Below are 23,195 nucleotides of genomic sequence, written 5' to 3'. Positions count from 1 at the left end.
AAAAAAAAAATAGGTTAGTGAACTTGTTCTGGGTTAACAGCAGTTTGAATGGAGGGATGGGAGACAGTCCAAGGAACTGAGCTGATAAAATTGGCCCATCTTGGCACCCGATTAATGAGGGAAAATGGAAAAGCAGAACGTGGAAGGGGGAAGGGAGAAGGGTGGGAGAGATGGAGAGAGAGATCACAGGAGAAAGTGCAGTGTAAATGTTCGGGGAGTGGGTGGGGAATGGTTGGGGGTAGGACCTGGACTGGGGACAATGGTGCTATTAGCACAACCAGAGAACAGGGGACAGGAGGCTCAGGAAGGAGAGGATGACTTTCATTTTTGAAGAGTGACTTATGGCTGCCGATAAGACACCCAGTTATAGATGTAGTTGATGGCAGCTAAAATGGGGAGAGAAATTAAGGATGAAGCTGTACTGTTTGAAAGCAACTAAATTGAAAACTGAGGCCATGAGTTAGCGAAGTTTCCAAGGACATGAGGGTTAAGAGAGGAAGAAAAAGAACGACTACAAAATCCTTGGCATAACCACCACACTGGAGTATCGGCCTCTGAAGAGCTGCCAGGACAGAAGGGGCTACGAGACACCATGGGGAACCTGGAGAGGCTGGCCCAGAAGCCAGCCCACAAGAGAACTTCACCAAATGGTGCTCACAGGTGTTCACATGATGGAAACTCGAGAGAGGGAGAGAAGGCAGGTAAAGCTGCTGTGTTTAGCAACGAGGGGGTCCCTGAGGACTTCAGAACACTGAGAAGAGAGAGGCAATACTTCAGGCTACCAGGGTGATGGTCTGGCTACGGAACGTACACAATAAGGATCGGGGGCATAAAGGAGCTACTGCATGCTGGACCGAGTGTCAGCTGAGAGGTGACGTTCTGCGCATTCTGGTTGCTCCTCCTGAGACTGGCCTTCTTTCCAGACTCGGTGAGGGCTCCTCCAGGGGTGATGATCCTCTCACCTTCCTCCTGTGGGTCTAAGCTGGAGAGCCTTGGGGAACTGACTGAGAAAAAAAAAAACTGTTTATCCCAGCCCTGCATAAATAAATGTCACTTCACTATTCCCTGCATCTGAATCACTGATAGCCTATATTTTGCTGATCTTGTTTATCCTTGAAGCTGTCCTCAAACATTTCCCAGTCTCCTGAATTGCATACAAATGGATGAAGATTTGAAAAAGTGTGATTGCTGTTGTTTGTTATTTTGTCCTGCCACTGTGCTTTCTTATGCCATCTGGACTGGAGGTGGACTTGTTAAAAAAAAACACCCAGAAAGGACAGTCTCACGAATTTGAGCCTACAAGAGAGAAGGAAGTCCTTAGTCTCTCCCCTAGAAAACAGATCTTTACAGAGTTTCCTGGCCAAACATGCAGCCAAGATGTTGCTAAATCTGGGAAGCTTATCAAGTGCAAACTGTGAGTCTTCTCCTTACAACTGTGTTCAACTACACACGGTCTGTTTGTTGCTTTAAATGAACATCACAGGAATAATCACAACAGACACCTGTATGGCACGGTACTCTTTTCAAATTATTTCCACATGCAAGAGATGATTTCATATTCCCAACAACCTGGTGAGGTTCTGAGACTCTGAGAGGCTACAGGGTCAAGGTGAAAAGCAAGGCAAGGGCGTAATGGGGCCAGGTCTCTGAGTGCCCTGCCAGTGTTCTGCAACACTGTGGTTTATCTTCAATAGATTCCACAGCTGAGACTTTAGATATCTGCCTTTGCCTATGACAGCAGTCAGGAAGGAGGAAACGAAAAGGTAAATGTTCACCCCACACTGATAGATGCATAACTGATTCACCATTTCTTTGTGCAAAGGGTGGAATCAAGGATATTCATGACAGCCTGCCTTCAAGGAGATTATTGTTTGTTTAGAGGAAATTACTTGGCAAGCCAATCATGCTGGAAGCCTGGATCCCAGTGGAGCTTGGGCTTGCCCTGAATGAGAGAAGGAGGGGAAATTTTTGGTTGAATCAGGAAGAAAGAGGATGCAAGAAGGGAAAAATAATGGGGCAGAATCAGGGAAAGACAAAAGGCTTTATGTTCTGTATTATGATCTTTCCCTAATCTCTCAAATCTAAATTATGAGTCTCATGGAACAGTTGGGGTGAGTACATGGTGTGAGGACAAGAAGTGGGTATTTTGTGTTCATATTTGAAAAGATTAAATCATTTGGGTGCAGAGAGAAAAGTGAGAGTTCAATTAGGATGCCAGAAAAATTGTGGGAATCTCTCTGGACCATGATAGGCTATGGATTTGGGATTTAGGCCAAGTTCAACTGCATTTCTGAAGAGCAGGAGGCCTCATCAAGCACATGCATTACTTCAGAAATTAGAATTTTCAAAGTATTTGTTTGCATGTCTTTAATCCTCTAAATCAATACACAAAAGAAAACAATTATATATGTGTACATATGTATAATGTATAATATGCATAATAATTGACTTATTCAAAAAAATGTGTCATAGTAATATAGAATCTCAGTCTAAGTGAGGAAGAATGTTATACTTTTCACTGTACTCTCTTCCAAAGGCAACATTGGCTAACTATGAGGAGCTGCTTATTGGAGACTTTTAAGAAGATGCTGGTGATATCTGCTGAGAACATTGTAAAGACAATCTTCACTGCTAGAGCACTAACTTTCACCAACTATAAAATGGGCCCCTCATTAATTTTTTTAATTAGAAGAGAAAAATGAGGGGCTCTGAAGTCATCAGAAATATTACCCAAGGTAATTATTTCCAATCCTTAACAACAAAAAAGACAAGCATAGCAAAGAATTAAAATACAATTTGGCTTTCAGCTTCAATTTCTGACAAAGTTATTTTCTCCACTAATTGTCTAATACAAGTTTGGTCTTAAATCTATTTATTCTCTGACTCAGACTGTTTGGATTCTGAAAGAAAGAGCTAGAGAAGTTTCAATATACTCATACGATCCATTTCAGATGTTCCATTTCACACTAAAGATAGACTTTCCATTTCCTCCTTCCTCATTATTGCTGAGAAAAGAGATATGTGTCTAGTTTTCCTTGCAAGAAAGATATTGTACAAAGATTTTTCACTTGTTGGAAAACTCTAGGATGAAAACAAAACAAAAAAAAACCCCAACAAGAAAACATCTCTTTGTTTGCTAACACTAAACCGTGAAACTGAGCCCAGCCCAGAGACTGGGTCCAGGTGAGGAAGGCAGGCAGGCAGAATTGGCACCACGCAGACTGTGAAAATTGTAGAGTGTGAGGAAGAGCTGTAAAATTTAATGTCACATTCATAAGATCTATCATAAAAACTATTTTTTAAAAGATTTTATTTATTTATTTGAGAGAGAGAGAGAGAGAACAAGTAGGCAGAGTGGCAGGCAGATGGAGAGGGAGAAGTAGGCCCTCCGCTGAGCAGGGACCCGGATGTGGGGCTCGACCCCAAGGCCCCAGGATCATGACCCAGCCGAAGGCAGCCTCTTAACAGACTGAGCCACCCAGGCGCCCCCAGCTTAAACTATTTAAGACAGGAAGGAGGCAAGCTGTAGGGAGAATTGGCCCCAGCAATGAAGGGAGTGAGAGAGGAAAGAAAGAGAGGAATATGAAGGGAAACCACAGAGGAGCAAGGGATATGAAAAGTATATTGGTTTCCTTTTTGCTGCTGCAATAAATTACCCCAAACTTAGTGGCTTAAAGTAACACACATTTATTAGCTTATAGGTGTGGAGGTCAGAAGTCCAAAATCAGTCTCAGTGGGCTAGAATCAAGGTATTGGTAGGGCTGTGTTTCTTCTGTGCTTCTTCTGGAAGCTCTAGCGGAGACTGCATTTCTTGCTTTTTCCAACTTCTATTAGCTGCTGCTATTCCTTGGCTCCTGGATAGATCACTCCGGCTTTCATGATCTAACTTTTCCTGCCTTCTCAGATTCTAACCTTCCTGTGTCCTTTTTAAAAGAACCCCTGAGATTACATTGGACCCATCTGGGTAGTCCAGGATAATCTCCCCCATCTCAAGTTCCTTGATTTAATCACATCCACAAAGCCCTTCTCACCATATAAGGTAATTATCAAGTTTCTAGGATTAGAAAGTAGACATCTTTGGGGGTGGACATGATCCAGCCTATTACAGAAGGTGTTCAGAAAATATCACAAGGAATGTTTGTGATCATAATTAAGTATATGAATGGACATTTAAGTACACAGGGAGCAACCAGCCCAGTTATCCTAGAAATCTTCATATGGGGTGAATAGGTGATGCCATATACATTGGTAGGATGCGTGTTTTGTGTCAGGGGCCATGTTAGGGATTTGGAGGGAGAGAGACTTTTGATCCTAGTTATGGGGTAAATATCTTGTGCTTTCTCTCATTTCCTTGCCACTTTCCCATTCTTATTCTTATCCTGGAAAACGATTTAACTTTCAGTTCTCTACTTAGACATTCACTCCCTTCAGGGAGCTTTCAATGAACCACTACATTCCCCTATGAGACAGGGCATTCCCTGGCCTCACTTCTTTCAAAGGGGGGAGGATATTACCTTTCCTGAAGCCAAGGGAAGCAGACTCCATGAGAATCACTTGTAAAGTGAGTCTCTGAATTGTCCCCTATTCTGCTTGGATCCCCATGACTAATTCTGTTGAGGTAGTGTGGAGAGAGAGGAAAGAGAAAGATGTCAAAGGTAATTATAGGGATGGTATTACAGCAGCCTATTTTCCTACTACCTAGCGTGGTAAACCTATATGATTTTCCGTGTGTCAAGTGGACACTTAGGAATGTGATGAGTCAACTTGCTGATACTCTACTGCAGAGGAGAACGATCCGAGCAGCTAAAAGTTGTACGACAATCCACCTGTGTTGTGAGCTACGGAAGAGGGACGATGGTAGACAAACTGGAAGTAAATCTCCCTTACCAGGAAACTGAGTAATGGGGAAATCTCTGTTAAGTCCTCCTTCAAGATCCGCAGAAGTGCTACATGGGGGTGTCCATTCATACACCCTGAATATTCTACCTACAATCATACCCACCACACAATGGATATCAGCAATGTGCCGGCAACACAGAGAACATTCACAGCTAGTCTATTTAGATCGAGAAGAAACAATTATAAGCTCAGTTAAGACTTACTTAGCCTTTTCTATTTCCTTTCACAAATCCCCAACAGAGAAGGAACAAGAATCTAGAAGAGGAAGGGGGGAAAGGCATGCGTGAGCCACATCACCTCCTATCTCTTTGAAGAAGAGACAAGGAGAACATTGAGTCGGATCTGAAACTAAAACTTTTTAAAATGAATACAACTGAATTTTAAATACTAGAACGACAAGATTCTACTAACTATAAGTGTCTGAAAAAGTATAGAATCTGGCCAACATGTTATTAAAGAAGACTATCATTGGAATAAACATTTCATTTATATGCCCAAGAAGTTGTGTCCAGTTAATAAACAGGTTATATAAGCATTTAGGTTATAAGATCATACTAAATTTTTGCTCTCATTCTCAGCTCTTTGAGGACAGAGACTATTGCACCATGGAGACAATTTAATTGCAAGGGACCTAAACCTGCTCCAACTACTTCACCAAAAAATGTGTTTATTATAAGCATAGACACTTCACTGAAATCCAGGAAGAGATGAAAAAACAAGCCTTGTGAACAACATTACTTTGGGTAGTTTGGCAACTAGGGGTTCAGGTTTATCGACCTTCAAACTAATGATCCACCCATAATGAAACTCAGCCAGGATTTGGCTCAGATTCTTTTACTTCAAATGAGACAGAGACAAAGTTAGAGATGGAAAGAGAGGCAAACAGACAGACAGACTTAGCCAAACTTATGAATTTATTCAGTTAATGTTGGATGAGAGATTGGCATGGTGTTATGAGTAGGCAGTTCAAGTTATATAAACATTATTGAGTCATTTAATAAATGCAATTTGTTTGGCTTGAGAATCTTGGATTTTGTTGGTTTATAATAATCACAGTAGCTCAATGATGAGAATGTGAATATCCCCCACCTATCCTGAAGGGGTAGATTTGGAATAGAGATATATAAAAAAAGCCCCACATCCCATTTCTTGTCTCATTGAAAGTTTTCATAATTAATATATTCTTTGTTTTAGCATTTTACTATAATTGCAGCAACCAGTTGCAATGTCAGGGACTAGTCAGCTTGCTGCTGCAATCTTTCTACCCACTTTGGAGGTATTTATCCTGAGTAGTTTCTTTTCTTCTTTTCATGACATTTAGGTACCTTGTAAAAATCAGTTTGTTGACATGGCACATCACGTAAAACCTCAATAGATTAAAAAAAGCAGCCCAAATGGGGTAGGAGTGGGAGGTGGGAAGGGCTTGTCCCCACAAGGAGTTATATCAGAAAAATGTGCTTTTTTTTTGTTACCCATATCCTTGACTCCAAAAATTCTAATAAACTCCCAATACTATGGAATTCTACCTTCTCACAGCTTCTCCAGAACACTTCTTCACTGAGTCAGTTTCTGTGGTGCTGGGAAAGAAGGAAAGTGAGCACATCTCAACTGGGTCAGGTATGACCTGTTGATGGTTAAGGGAATGCAAGATGATGGAGGATAGTAACTACATAATGAAAGAGACAAATGGAAAAAAGATATCCACCAGGGTGGCTTTGATTCCAGACCTTCTCAAATGAGGAAAATGCCAGACTAGGTCTTATAAGGTTGCCCTTATATGGTTGTTCTAAAGTTAAGTGTTTTGTCGTCAAGCATTATTTATAGAGGAGTTCAAGTTCACATAAGTTATTTGTGTTTTTAAATTCACAGAGTCCTACATAAACATTGATAGAGATAGGAAGAGAAGAAGCATATGGAAGTGTCACAGGGAAGGTTCTTCCATCAGGAAGGCAGATCTAAACTTAGATGTCAGATGACAATGGAAAAATACAGCATAGTAAGCCCTTCCTCTTCTGGCAGAGTGCCAACTTGTGACTCTTATGGATTGATGAGCAAAACTCTGATCTCAAAACCTCTGTAAACTCTTGCTTTTTCTTTCCTATGCTCCAGACTAAAAAATTACATTGTCTTCAGTTATTCTTTCAAGGGAGATGCAAGAGGTTACAAAGAAAAAAAAGATGCAGGAACGGGGAAAATCAGAAATTACCTTCTAAGTCATCATAAAGCAAGTACGTATACATGACAAGCATCCAGATACACATATTTATGTAGAAATGACAGTTAAGTGATAACAATAAAAGAGCTCCTCCAGTTTCTAAACATGGATTAAGACACTACATCTACTTTCATATTATATTCCTTCCAGCAGCTCTGAACTTTATGTGGTTCTCTACACATACCATCTACACTCATGATGCCCCCAATGCTTAATACCCATCCCCACTTTTTCCTCAAGTAAGTCTTACTTGAGCTTTAATGCTCAGTTTTAGTGAAACTCAAGCTACTGATAAATAAATCAGAGGCTAAAATCTTTCTCTCTCTCTCTCTTTCTCTCTGGTTATTGAAGAAATAAAAGGATTACTAATTATGAGAAAATGTGACTTTCCTAGAATTATCACAAAGATGCCATAGGTAAGTTTTTCTCTTATTCTGTAGATAAGAGGTTTCCTAGCATTATTGTTTTAGCTGATGAACTAGTTTGGCAGGTGAAATCTTACGTGGAAACCTGATACATAACACAGATCAATGGAAAACAGACCCCAGGGTCCTCATCAGAGTGCCAAGGCACTTTTTGGACGCCTTATGTCCTATGAGCACATATGAAATCAAGTGCTCCAAGGTAGCTGGAGCATTACAGGAAGAAAGACTCCCCAGGTCTTCATTTTTCAAAATGTCTTGTTTTAATTCACGAAGAAAATGGTCTCATGTAGGTGTGAATTATCATGATCTGGCCTATAAAATCTATAATTAATACTGCCACTATAGTACATGGTAGAACTAGTGGTAATACATCTTTCTCATGTGTGAAATAGGAATAATAATGTATATTATTATATATTATAATATACAATTATATATTATGCACAATAATATATAACATACATAATAATGTATATCTTGTTGACTTCATAATCAAAGATAAGTCAAGAAAATGAATGTAAAAACACATTGCAAGCAATTATACGTTAAATAATTGTTGTTCTTTCCCTATTTTTGACAACAGAAGCTAAAAAGTGGACTGCTGAATTTAGGTAAAATATGACTTTATTGAAATTAGCAAAATCTAACCACAGATACATTTTGCTTCTTTTTAGAAAATAGGAGACAGAGTAAAAGAAAGTCTATAAAACTTTTGTACAAGTCAATTCAGTGTTTAAATAAAAAACTAATGATGTATTGTATGGTGACATAACATAATAAAATTAAATTAAATTAAAAAAAAAGTCAATTCAGTGTTTTTTCTTTTCTCCTGGAATTACCAAAAACTTGATGAAGGATAAAAACAAAAAAGGTAAAATCCATCTTCAATAATCTTAGAAGACAAATTTAATCAACAGTTGCCAAAATATGTGTGAGAACTGCCAAAAACAGCTGATATCAGGCAGAGGCTGTAAGGGACAAAGTGCTAATAAACATGGAGACTGACAGGAAGGCTCCTCACTAGCACTTCAACAAAAGCACCAGCTAAGTACACTTCTTGACCATAAGAGGCTATCCTAAAGTATAGAGACTATATTCCTTGCTTGCAAAAATGGATGTGGCCACTTGAATGAGAAGGGCTGGTGGTAGAAATCTCCTATAAGATGAGTTGATTCAGAAAAGCAGAGGCAAAGCTGCACAAAGAATCATACAGAGAAACCATTTTAGGAATAGGCAGCCAAGAGATAAAAAGAGACTTTGGAATTGGAAAGCTCTTAGTCTGCAAGATTATCCTAAGCCCTATCCTTTACCTGCTTTTCTATCTCCTACTCCCAAACTTGCACAAATACCTGGCCCAGAAAAATTCATGTCATGCTATGATGAGAAAAAAAAAGAACTAGCTAAGTATCAATGCAAAGATAACATAAGAAACCAAGGGGAGAAAAGCAGTATTTTTTAATAAAGAAAATGCATAAAAATATAACCATGGTACAGAAGAAAGTTATGACAAAATATTTTGCATAAATTAAAGAAAACTTATATAACCAATTGCTTCTATAAAGGAATATCAAAAGCAGCAATATAAGAATTCAGAGAGGAGGTGGGGAAACAACAGAACCTGACGAATTGGCAGAGCATAAGAAAGAAATAGAAAAACCTATCATTTAGAAAGGAAGACAAAATTGGAAGGAACACAAGAGACAATAGGCATGAAGAAACACAATAAAGAAATAAGTCATTAACATGAAATAGAAATTAAACAATCTTTTAAAAAAAGGATTAGGAAAGAATGATAAATAAAGGAGGTAGGCAAAGGAGACTCAACATAACCATAATTGCAGGCCCTGAAGAGAATCAAAATGCTGAACAATGCAATGTAATAGAAGAAAAGATTTAAAGTCATAATTTCATAAAGTGCACCAAATAAGCAAGAGTTAGTCCACATTTTGTAGGGCATGTATATGGTAAAACTGTCTCAGAATTTTCAACATCATTACCTATCATGAGAAAGTTAGTGAACTTTAAAGCTAAAGAACATCTTTTTTGTTAAGTATGCACAAGACCAAGTCATTGTAAGGTAGGTCTCATCCACACTAGAACACCTTTGAGAATAAAAGGGGACAAGGCAAATGCTAAATGTAATGAGATGCTTGATAGTCATATGGCAACATTTCTTGAACAAACCAGAACCTATAATCACCCTACTTTAAAACAGCAACATTAGACATAAGTATTCTGCATAGTAACATTCAATGTTGGAAATCAGTAGAGCAACATCCAAGATTTTTAAAGAAAGCCATCAATTTCATATCTAGAAAGTTCTTCTAGTATATAGACAAATTTCATTAAAAATACCAGAACTCAAGGAATAATTTTCCCACAAATACTTCTTGGATAAAATATTGGTGGACGACTTCAGCCAAGCAAGGGATGGTTGGGGAAATTATGATACAAGTACTGTTGGTGAGCACTGAAAATAATTACCTGAAGAACAAGCACTCAAACAGGTGTTGGGATTGGGGTGAAAAGAAAAGTAAGTAAGTAAGTAGCATGTACCCTGATAATGGAGAAATGCCATAACTATCAAAAACAAGGAAGGGAAGAGCAAAACAAGGGAGGGAGAGGGAGTTTAATGATTCTTTCATCTATGATAGCTGGGAGTTAAAGAATATTTAAAGACAGCAAATCAAGTAATCAACTTTATTTAAATAGAAGTACTTCAGAATACAAACTAAACACAAAAGAATATTATTGGCTGAAAGTGAATGGTGGGAGAGTGAGAAGAGAAAGGGTAGAAGGTGAAATGCAGTGATGTGATCAATGTTTACGTTAGGAGCCTAAAGGCAGCATGTAAGAGTGTAACTAAATAAGAACCTTTAGGACAAAGTGAAACCTTATATACAAAAGGAACTAAATCTCAACAAAGCAAAGAAAAACAAGTGACACCTGTTTAAAAAAACTATTAAAAGAACTTCCAAATGGATAAGAAAAAAACAACTACCTTATAGAAAATGAGCAAAGAACATGAATAGAGTTCATGGAAAAAGAAATTCATTCGTACTAAGAGAAATAAAAATTAACAACAACTCTAAGATACCACTTGCAAGTAAACTATGGGCAAAACCCTAAAAGTCTCATCATATGTTGTATGATGAGGCTATGGGGAGACACTTTAAAAAAGACTTTATTTTTTATAGCAGTTTTAGATTCACAGCAAAACTAAGCAAACAATACAGAGAGTTCCCATGTTCTCCCTGCCTCAACATGCTTATAACTTCTCCCACTATATCAACATCCTATACCAGAATAGTACATTGGTTACAATAGATAAACCTACATTGACACATAATTCTCACCTGAACTCCATAGTTGACATTACAGTTCACTTTTGGTGTTGTACATTATAGGGGTTTTGACGAATGCACAACATATATCTACCATTACTAGACTTATAATAGTTCCAGTGCCCTAAAAGTCCTCTGTGCTGCCTTTTCATCCTTCCCTCCTCCAAAACCTTGGCAACCACTGATCTATTCCCTGTCTCCATCGGTTTGCCTTCTCCAGAAAGTCATATAATTGGAATCATGCAGTAGATGACATTTTCAGATTGGCTTCTTTCACTTAGTAATATGTATTTACAATTCTTCCATGTCTTCTTCATGGATTGACAGTTCCTTTCTTTTGGGAAGACATCATGGAAGTGTTGTTACCACACTTAACAGAGGACAATTTAGCACACCTGCCAAATACATAAACTATTGAATCTAGCTTTAATGGTGAGCTCATTTTGGGGAGGGGCTTGTGTGCCAATTCAAATTCTCTAAGTAGTGGGAAACATGAAGATTTATCAGCATGGAAGTAATATAATTAAATTTGGGACTTGGAAGGGTCAAATGGTAATAATATGTGGGCTGAAATTTACAGCCAAGAGAAATTGAGTCAGAGTAACTTTATAGGAGACTATCTTAGTTAAGCATAAAATAATGAAGGCAAGAACTAAAAGAGTGATGATGGGAATTTTAAAAAGATGATTAATAATTAAATAATTCCAAAATAATAAACAAGGGAATCTGTAAACATTAGGACATCTTGTAAAGATTTATTTATTCATGTGTTTAACAAAAATGTATTAAATATCTACTCTGTACCAGCCTGTAAAATCGACACTTGCATATTGGGCTTGGAATAAAGCAAAAGAAAAAGTGTAAGTATGCTTCAATGTGTTGGAGATGAAGGTTTAAGCCTCAGACGAGAGACTGATAAGCTTAATTTTGAGATTCATCCTCAAGGAGATAACGATTAAAGCAATGAAGCTGGAGCAGCTCATTCTTTTGTGCACTTCAGATCAGAGACACAGAATTTCCAAAAACTGAACTTTGGGCATTTTTTTTTTTTACAATTATAAGATAGAAAAAGAAATAGAATTCAACAACACAGATACAAATAGGAAAAGGCTCAGTAATGTGCATAGCCATGGAAACAAAATGTGCTGAACAATCAGAATGAGAAGATGATAAAAAAAAAAAAAACACCAAAATCCACAAAGAAATTGCTAAGGTCAGTTAATTTGACATGAAATGTGTCACAGGTGATTTGACAGACTATAGAGGCAGAGTTACAAAGATCTGGTAAGTAATGGGTGCTGAAAAAATTTAAGCATGGATAGAAATGATGAATTTGAGAACTAAAAGTAAGGAGAATCCTAAGAAAGTTAAAAGAAGAGGAAGACACATTATTTTTTTAATAAGCAGAAAATAGTGCATTTATGAAGACTGTGGAAGGTATCAGTGAAGAGGGAGAGGTTTAAGATTCAAGGCACTAAGATCCATGGGAGATCAGGTACATTTTGATGTAAAAATATGTGAGAAATCAAGTATCATACTTGTTAGGGATGGAATTGGCCTTGGAAATAACAGGAGGAAAGAAAAATATTGATTAAAAATGGATCAGGGCTTACTTATTCAAGAGATTGAGATGAAATGAGAAATAAAGCTACAAAACAGAAAGCTGCTACTACACAGAGGTGCTGTTTTCTTGTGTCAAAGGCCCTGGAACATCAAGCAATTTGAACAACAACAACAAAAAAGAAATATATTCATATAGCTCCCCTTGAAATCATGGAGAAACATGCCATTAAACCAACACCTCCTTCTAATGCAGGCATAGTTGAGTCAGGCAATATTGTGCATTTCAGTGATGAGGATGTGAGAAATATATCCAATATGTACTGCTCACTAGATAAATTATATATTTTATAGTTTATAGAGATATTCCTACAAAGAATGACAAGGTAATCCCATTAACCAGTGATGCATAAATGCTGTTCTATCTAATCTTGTTGGTTGAATGGAGTATCAGCATTTTCTATTTGTTTCTCTTTCCACATACACTGTGGGTCAAATCACATCAGGAAGCATCCATGGATATGGTAAACAGCTCATGCATACAACTGGCTAGATGTACGACAACTTTCACTTTCAAATCAAGAGTGAATCCAGTCTGATATTTCTGATGGTTAATAATTATTCACTAACTGCCATCAGTTTATTAGTGATAAGAACACGGGCAGTTAGTTTGGAGGTATGATGACTATATTTTACATTCTAAAGTCAACAAAAATAAGTAATAAAGGAGTTAGCTTGGCCAGTCAAAAATTCATGTGAATAGGCCTTTCTGGCAGATGGTAGTGGACTGCTACCTACATAACTGTACCACATTGTCCAATAATCCATGTAATATGTCATATGTCACATGCCATTCTTTTCTTTTTCAGGAGTCCCAAACACAAATTTCTATTTTCAATTGTATTCCAGGTTTTTTTCTTTTCTTTTTCCCACTCTGTGTTAGAAGTGATGGTATTAGAACTTTATTGATGTTCTGTGCTTCATTGATTAAAGGTCTTCTAATTAATTTCAATTGCCCTAAATAAACTTATTTTGTAGGGGTATAGTTTACCAATAGTAGTAAGATTCGAGTTGGTAGGGTTATAATTATATTTATAAAGTTTGTCATTTTTTATCCCCAATGCATAACTTCAAAAAGCTTTTATGTATTAATTTTACTAAAATTGTGTCTTCATTTATACTGTGAATGGCAACTTTTATCTCTAAGGTAAAAATAAAATCAGTAGCATTATAAGTTATTGTAATGAAGGTTAACACACAGAATTTTACTTTATTGATGCTTTCTCAGGCCTTTCTCAAACTTACACATTTATACAAAGTTTCTTTGAGGTTTTATTTTTCTTCATATTCATTTCTTCTATTTCCCAATAAAATTGTCTCTCTCTATGTTGCTGTAAACAGCTATGACATGTAACACTCTTTCCCATCGAATTTTAAAGAAATCATATTATAACTATTGAGGCTTAGGATAATGGTTCCATATAAGAAAACCCTATGACTTGATCTAGTCTATTGTTACCATGAGCCAATATCATGGAGCTCCTGTTACAAGTGAGAAATCCTGCTGGGCAGTTAGGCTGTGATGAGGCATAAGATGAAGTCCTTGACCTCCAGTATTTTCAATATAGGTGAGGAAACAGAACTTAAACTGAATACAGAACTTAAAATGCAAAGAAATCACACATTATCAAATTGTAATTGGAAGAAGAGATATACATAAAGGCCCCTGAAAGAGTAAATGAGGGATAGAACCACTTAAACACATGGAAGTAGAACAGCACAAATAAATTAATCTGTTCACACTCCTAAATCATTATCACACACACAGTTACATGCCAAACCAATTAATTTGAGATCATTAACAACGTGCAAACAACAAAACACAAAGAAGCATCATCATTTCTTATGCCACTAGGATCATTTAAATATGTTTCTTTAAGGGATATTACATTTACCAAATGTCTGATGGCTTACACATGCTATTTCATTCATTCAGTTCTCTAGATAAACCTGTGGAGTGAACTCAGAGAAAGTAAAAATCTTGCTCAAGGTCATTCAGATAGCATCTAAGTCAAAATTCAAATCCAGATCTGTGTGACATCAAAGCCAATGTTTCTTCCACTGTTTGCTTCTGTCTCCTTTAAAACATAAATCATGTAGGGTCCCTTTACATCAAGGATCATTCCTTCACTGAATATACCCAGGCTGTGTCAGATCAATGTTTTCTGAATGTCATTAATTACATTCAGTAAAAGTTGGTATAAATCACAACTCTGTGAGACAGCTTTTAAAATCATCCATCTCAAACACCAGCACAAGTATTTTATGGAATCTTGGGATGTGCTATATTCCCTGTCACTAGAGCTTCTTCCGCTCTTCCCTCAAGTTAATCCAACTTAGTTACACGACGTTCATAGCTCCAATCAATCAATGCTTCTGTGGGGAAGCCTTTCACTATCCTCCTACACTAGTCAAATTTCTTTCTTAAACACCCATGCCTCTTAAACACTACCATGGTGTTATATCCCTCTTGGTTATAGCGCTTACTGCATTGATAGCTTAAAAACTTCCTGAGTGTGAGGATTTGATGGATGTCTCTTTATAAACTTCATGAGGATAGAGACAATGCTTTTGCTCAATATGGTTTCAAATTCTAGCATATCATACTTGGAAAAAAGAGCTTAAAAATATATGTTGAATATCACAAACAGTCTTGTACATAAGGGGGTCTATTAATAAATGATATTATTAGTGACTCTTTTGGCAAGCTGGCATTTCTACTTTCCATGAGGTAATACTGAAGTAAACACACATGTCAGCTAGAATTTCACAGCACCCTATGAGATCATTCAGATTATGATCACTCAAAATCACTCACATTATGAAAGAGTCAACAGAGAGATAAGAGAATGTCAATATTCTTTATGTAGGTGGGTTTAAATAATTTTATTTACATAAAGAAATAAGAATGAAAATTAGAGATAGATTTACCAAAAAAGCTAAATTCAACCTTAGACATTAATTGAAAGTAGAAACTGTGGTGTGTACATATGTAATACATTTATGATGTTCTTAGTACATAGAGCCACTCAAAGGCCAGTGAGTAAATGGATGAATGCTTGGCTCTTGCAAAGCACTTCACATATATTGTTTTATTTTTACAATTCTGATTGGCATATTTTCTCACTATTCTCATTTGAGAAACGAAGCTCTGAGAGGTTAAATAACTTGCTCAAGTCACTGAGACACTGAATTGTGAGGCTAAGATCAGAACTAATTCCAAGTTTATCTAGCTCCAAAGCCCATTGCTCATCTCATAAAACCTCATTACTTTCCAATATACACTACAGGAGAGAAATAGGTGGCTAGAGGGAAATAACTTTCATCCTGTCTAGGGATGGGATTAAGATTTTTCTGTTTGAAAGATGAATAGATTCTCCCAGAAGAACAAAGATAGAGGTGCAGAAATGCACAGGAGAATGGACTTGGGAGAATTGGAGATGAAATGAGGAAGGCCAGTTAGATCTCAATTGTGAATGCTCTGGAATCTTCATAACCAAAGGGATGATGTAGGAAGGTTTTACAAAGAGGACTAACAAGCAGAATTGTGTTTGTATTTTGTGAAGAAATATGGGCATAAATTGGAGCAAGTGAGAGATCAGAGGCAAAGAAACTAATAGTATCCAAATAACTTAAGGAAGAATGGCAAAAACTTTGAGTAGCATCAAAGACAATGAAGAAAGATGGGCTTTAATTCTAGAGCCATTCTGGAGTTGTCTACAAGATTGGAGATCACTTATATATGAAGAATAAAGAGGAAATACTGTTAATTTTTCCACCTTATACTACTTGGATAAGTTGTGGAATTGTTAAGCAAAAGAGAGATCTTTGGAGGAAAAGGGTTTGGTGTGTAGAATTGATGAAATAATGAGTTTAGTTTGGGGCATGTGCAAGGTATCCAGGAGGAGAAAAATAGTTTAGAAGTGGAAATTTAAGAATGAAGCTTAGGAGAAGAGGCCATACAACGGATGTGAATAAGGAGTTATTAAAGTTATGGGAGTGTCTGGGATTATGGGTAAAAGGTAGAATTAGACAAAAATAGGATCAAAGACTGAATAATGGTGCAAGTTATATTTAACTCCAAGTAGTCAGGAACCATGACTAGTTTGTTCACTATACTAACTCCACATCAAGTGTAGTATCTGGCTCACAGCAGACAATATCTGTCTTAAATGAATAGATAGGTAAAGAATGAATGAAAGGAATAAAAGTCTTTAAGAAGTCTGAGGAAAAAAAAGGACAAAGATGAAAGTAGTTGGAAGTAAAGCTGAAGAGTACAGTGTGTAGTTGCACAATGTAGGAGAAATTGCTGGGACGGGAGGGAGTGATCAATATCTTAAATTCTTGTTTAACTTAATTTTATTAAATCAGCTACTATGCAAACATCAGATTAATCTTCCCTAATCTTTATTTTTTAAATTATGTCATTACTCTTCTCAAAAATCACAAACATTTTCTAAAAAGAAGAAATTCTAACTTCTCCACGGGACAATTAAGGTTCTCTACAATTTGGCACTGACTCATGTCTCCAGATACACTACTCCCTGTCTGAATCCCTCCTTCTATTCATGTCCCTTTCTTCACTGTTTCCTGAACAAGTCAAGGTTTTACCCAAATCTAACACTTTATTCATCCTCCTTTCCTCTGCCTTTTATAATTTATCTTCCACAGCCCAGCTGAAGTCCCCTTTCATTCATGAGAGCCCCTTGATTGTTTTAGCACTGGCGTATCCTTCGACTGAGTTCATTCTTGCCTAGATCATGCCCTCTGACATCAGTGTTTTGAGCATTTACAAAAGCAAAGAACAACCATGGATTTATCTTGCTAGAAGTCACAGCCAGAGCTGCTTTTCCTGGGTTTTAGCAGTCTCTACAGGGACACAACAAGTGTGAGCTGCTCATCGGATTTTGAAGCTCTTTCCCCCAGTGCTCACAGCTATAGTGACACTAGGAACAAAAACAAAAACAAACAAAAAGAACACTGCTGCATGAGAACTATTTTCTTTAAATCTTATGTTTCTCGTTGTCATTCTGGGGGCTAAGGAAACTTGCCATCTATTTAAAAATATATATATCTATTGACTTATCAGGGTAGAGCCAGTTGTGCTAAATAATGGGAGAATGGCAGATAAGGGTGTGCGGATGGTGATGCCTGTCATGGGCAATGTAGATATGGATACTGTGTGGGGAGGCTCACAGGAGAATGTAGATATGGGTGTCTGATGGTGATGCTCATGGGAGAATGTAAATATGGGTGTTGAATGATAATGCGGCAGAAGCTGATTTGGCTGTAGTTGAAATTTTCTCTTCCCATTCCCATCAAGCAACACTTTTAGAACAACATCTGTGTTTTTTCTTTTTTCGAAATTCATTTATCAAGTCCTCTGAGAAATCTTTTCTGATCTGCATTAGAACAACATTGTTTAGGTGCTCCCACCACATCTTTTATTGTTCTTAACACACTAAATTAGAATTCTATGCATAATTGCTATTTATCCCACAAGGTGTTTTAAAGAAAGAGGCCATATATATTTTTTAAAGTATTTTTTCCCAATGTTTACCATGGAATTTGAATGGTTGGTGTTGAATAAATATTTGTTGCATGCATAAAATGGAGGAATATGATTGCTAGGCCTTCCATATTTAGTGCAGCAATTAATTTAGTGGTACAAGTCTCTCAGTTCCTGAGGGTGCCATACTTTGTTTTTAAGTCTTTGGAACAATTTTAGTCTGCTCAGAATGTCTTAAAGAAAAGGAAAAGAAGAAAAAAGACATCAGCAGTAAGAGTCTGAAGGTGATGTTCAACATTAGTGTTGAATTTAGTAGGAAGGATTTTGGAGTAAGGTACTGAGCAGAAAATAATGATGTTAATGGCCACCTCCTAGATTCTTGATGAATCGACTAACTGAATGTAACAAAGGATATACAGAAAATCCTTCTGACTTAAAACTCCTTCTTTTGAGAGAGATAATCCTACTAATAAAAAAGTATCCCAAGAAAGTAAGTAAAACCATAGTGGCAAATGCAACGAATAACATGACTAGATGGACGGCAGAGGGGGAGAGCAAAGATGGGTCCTGAGACTTATTAGGAACTCACTGTAAACATTCTATCTGCACCCTCAGAAGCCACCTGCAACTGTGGGTAATTCTCAGATTTGCACTTGGGGGATGAGCTATAATAAAGTGAATGAAAGCACTGTAGAAGAGAGGGGCATTACCTTTGCCAGGTACTGTTGCAGCTCATACCTGGCACTGGACTAACCAAACAGAAAATGCTTGTCCTGAGAGGCAGAATCTAGCACAGCAGTTCACGAAACACAGAGAATAAGTGACCCTGAGACTCAGATCTTTGTGGGGACTGCCCAGGGTTTCAGCTTCTGCTCCACTTCCCTCAGGCTGCCGTATTGTGAATTGGTAATGATAATTTACAGTAGATTTTTATTTTCCCTTTCCCTATTGTCTAAATATGAAAGAATTGGGCAAAATTCCACATCAGTCTTTGACAGACCCCATTTCAATGCTGAATTAACCAGAAGCCAGTGAACCTCTTGCTGTAAGGATACGCGAGCAGAAATGTTATTCCAGTCCCCCAAAAGAGGGATACTACAAAGAATCAAAACAGATACCCTCCCCTAATATAGATTTACTGAAAACAGAGAAAATTCCTGATTCACGTTATTTATGTCATTTAGGAGAATATAGTATCTAAAACAAAATAGAAAAACTTAAATCAAGAGACTACATGAGGTTAAAAATGATTGCAGAATAAAAACCAGACTGGCGTATACATAGCTTAGATGCTGCAGAAAACAAAATTGTAAAGCAGAAGACAAAATTAAACAATTCTTTCAGAATTCAGGAGGAAATAAAGAGTAATGAAAGGCATAGAGTAGAGATTTAGGGGATTTTAGTGATGTGTGAATCATTCTACAAATGTATTCACAAAATCACTGCCAACCCCCACCCCCCCACCCCTGGCTTCTGCTTGCATGTGATTTTCTTTTCTTCTTTTTACTGTGGTGAAAACACTTAACATGAACTATACCTTGTTGACAGGTTTTTAAGTGCACAATATGGTCTTTTCAACTGTAGACCCTATATTGTATCACAGGTATCTAGAATTTATTCATCCTAAGTAATTGAAGTTTGATGCCCCTTGAAAATGACTCCCAATTTCTATGCACAAGGTTGGGATTTCCATTCCCAATTCCACTCCCAATTTACATGCACATTCCTCTTTTCCTTTGTCCAGGGGTATGGTCTTTGTCCTTAGCCCATAGAAAGTGTGGAGATGTCAAAGAGACAATAAAGAACCAGGATTTATTGTTCCTAGATTTCTTATTTTTTTTTAAATGATACACGTGTGATCCCAACTCTGGGATCTCTTTTTATTACACCAATTACGTGACAACTGGGTTTGTCAAAGCAGCAACTTTTCTTAATACATAGCATCTTCGAGTTATCTCTTTTTTCCTGGCAGCTGCCTTTTGAAGGGAAATTGTCTTATGTACTCTGAATGGCCACCAACGAAGTGACATAGACCTTTTAAAGTAGCAGACTTTTGACTTCCAGTTTGCAGAAGTTATAAAATTGAATCTCACAAAGAAATTCTGTTTTCATCATGCTGAAGAGGGTGAAATTAGGAGGAACTTGTATTTATTCTTACTAGAGAACTGGAAATGTCTCATCTCTCTGTGGTGGACTTTGATATAATTGATGTCTTTTGTGCGATAGCCAAGCAAGACCCTGCTCATTTCCAGATGGACAGCAAACCTGAACCAATGTACACTAGAAAAATCTTTGCAAAACACACTATCCTCACAGCCAGAGAAAGAAAAGCTAAACAATCTGTATGACCAAAGACCAGGTGAAGATCCCGGTGGATAACTGTTCAAAGCAACCAGGGCAACTTACAAACTTGTTTAGAAACTAGTGCAAAAGGACCAAATGAAATAACCACTTATATATTTAAAAACAAACTTTCTAGACCGGGGAAAACCATCAAAGCCATGAATCAAAAATATTATGTAGATGTAGTCCCAATAGTTTATTCTTGCTTTTGTTTCTCTTGCCTTAGGAGATATATCTAGAAAAAAATTGCTGCAGCTGATGTCAGAGCCATTAATGTCTGTTCTCTTTTAGGATTTTTACGGTTTTACATCTCACATTTAGGTCTTTAATCCATTTTGACTTTATTTTTGTTTATGGTGTCAGAAAGTGGTCCAGTTTAATTCTTTTGCGTGTAGCTGTGCAGTTTTCCCAACACCATTTGTTGAAGAGAGTGTCTTTCCTCATTGTATGTATATTCTTGCCTCCTTGTCATAGATTAATTGACTACATAAGCATGGGTTTATTTCTGGGCTCTCTATTCTGTTCCATTGATATATGTATCCTTTTTTTTTTTTTGTACCGGTACCATACAGTTTGATAACTACAGCTTTGTAAGTGTATCTTGACATCTGGCACTGTGATACGTCCAGGTTTGTTCTTCTTTCTCACGCTTGCTCTGGCTATTTGGGGTCTTTTGTGTCCATAAAATTTCAGAATTCTTTGTTCTAGTTCTATTAAAAATGCTGTTGGTATTTTTATAGGAAATGCATTGAATCTGTAGATTCCTTTGGATAGCATAAACATTTTAACAATATGGATACTTCCAATGAACATAGATACCTTTCCATTTATTTGTGTCATCCTCAATTTCCTTCATCAGTGTTTTATAAGTTTTTAGAATATAGGTCTTTCATTTCCTCAGTTAAGTTTATTCCTAAGTATTTTATTATTTTTGGTGCCATTATAAATGGGGTTTTTAAAAATTTCTCTGTTATTTCATTATCAGTGTATAAAATTGCAACCAAGGAAAAAAAAAGTGCCCTATATGTTAACTATGTGGTGAAAGTGTCCAATAAAAATAAAGTTCTATAAGTATCCAAGGAGATAAAGCAAGTGGCCCTAAGATAATAATCAAGTTGGTATCAGAAAATATTGAGGAGTTTTGGTCAGAGAATTGGAGAGAAAATTGGAAGCCCAAGAATTCTATAGTGACATGTGTTACCAATATGATGGAAACAGAAAGATATTCTTAGATATTTTAGGGCTGAGGAAGTAAAAATTGTTATCTTTTTCCTAAAAGTATCACTCAAAATTTTACTTTCTAGTACACCATAGGAAGTAAAGTGAAATCCTTAAAGAAGCGGAATCAGGCAGAGCCATGTCAGTAAGCACTGTAATCATATGAACTCATTTAAACTTAAACAAGTGTGGTAAATATAGCTACAATCAAACATAGAAAACAACTCCTAGAAGAGGGAAAAAAGCGGGGAATACGTAAAAAGGCTCGGTAGGCTTCTGCCTCAAGGAGGATGCAGTAGATGTATTTTTCCCCCTTTACTTTGAAATTTCCCTTGAAATTTCATGTAAAACAAATATAAGAGGAATCTGAAAGGTAAAGAGAAGAAGGTAGAATGGTTAGGGATCTTGAATACCAGAAAAAATAAGACCAAGTTCCCTGGGTTTTCTTTTTGATTCATCTATCCCAGACTTGGAGCTCAAGAACCTGGGAATTTAGAAATGTCAACAGGGTGGAGAAAAAAATTCTAATAAATTCCTATCATCTCCAGCCAAAGGACAGGAAAAGGATAGCCTAGTAAGACAGAAAGTGTCGAAGCAATAATTGTTCTACTCCAAACAAATACCACAGATTTTTTCTGACCCCTACTGGCAAATGTGAAATGGGAAGCCTACACACCCACCCTTGCCAGACTGTCTAATGAGGCAACAAAAAGCCCCTTGCTGGGGTGGTGTCAGAGGAGGCCAGGTACAGATCTGACACATTTCATTCTCACTGGGTGGTAATAAGCCATGTTGAGGGCTTGTGCTCTGCCCCCCGCACAGCACTAGCAAGATACCCCAACACCTCCCTGCTGGGGTGGTGTCAGAGTTAGCCTAGTGGGGATTTAGGACCTTTAATATGACCCGAGGGTAGTAAAACTTCCCTCTTCCCATTCTGTTGGGGAAAACCACATGAGGAGTAGGAACAAGACACTCCCACTTCTCCCAGCCAGGAAGGTATCAGGGGGAGGGAAACAAAGAGACCAGAAGTAACACAGAGGCTTTCTCCAAGGTGTGAACACAATAAAATGAGAGAGGAACCAAGACCTACTCCCATCCAGCAGTAACAAGGCAGCCCCTCCATTGTCTGCTTTACCTACCAGACTACTGTCAGAGAAAGTCAGATAAAACAAAAGATTTAAATAAGATATAGAGATGGTAGAATTACTTGAAAAAGTTTTTAAAGCAGCCATCAGAAAAATGCTTCAATGACAAGAAATGATCAGATAAAATCTCCCGAAACAATTTCAAAACAAGTAATAAAATAGCAATAAATACAGATTTATCAATAATTACTTTGAATGTAAGTGGACTAAATGCTTCAATCAAAAGACACATTGGGATGGTTTAAAAAAACAAGACCCATATATATGCTGCCTACAAGAGACTCATTTTAGACCTAAAGACACCAGCAGATTGAAAGTGAGGGGGTGGAGAAATATTTATCACACAAATGGATGTCAAAAGAAAGTCCAAGTAGCAATACTTACATTGGACAAAGTGGATTTTTTTTTTTGTTCTTGCTTTGTTTTCTTTCTGCTCTGGTATCAGGGTAGTACTGGCCTCATGGAACGATTTTGAAT

This window comes from Eumetopias jubatus, unplaced genomic scaffold (assembly GCF_037043125.1).
Source record: "Eumetopias jubatus isolate StellerSeaLion01/CBP00866 unplaced genomic scaffold, mEumJub1_p1.0 scaffold_8, whole genome shotgun sequence".
NCBI lineage: Eukaryota > Metazoa > Chordata > Mammalia > Carnivora > Otariidae > Eumetopias > Eumetopias jubatus.
This window is presented reverse-complemented; position numbering follows the sequence as displayed.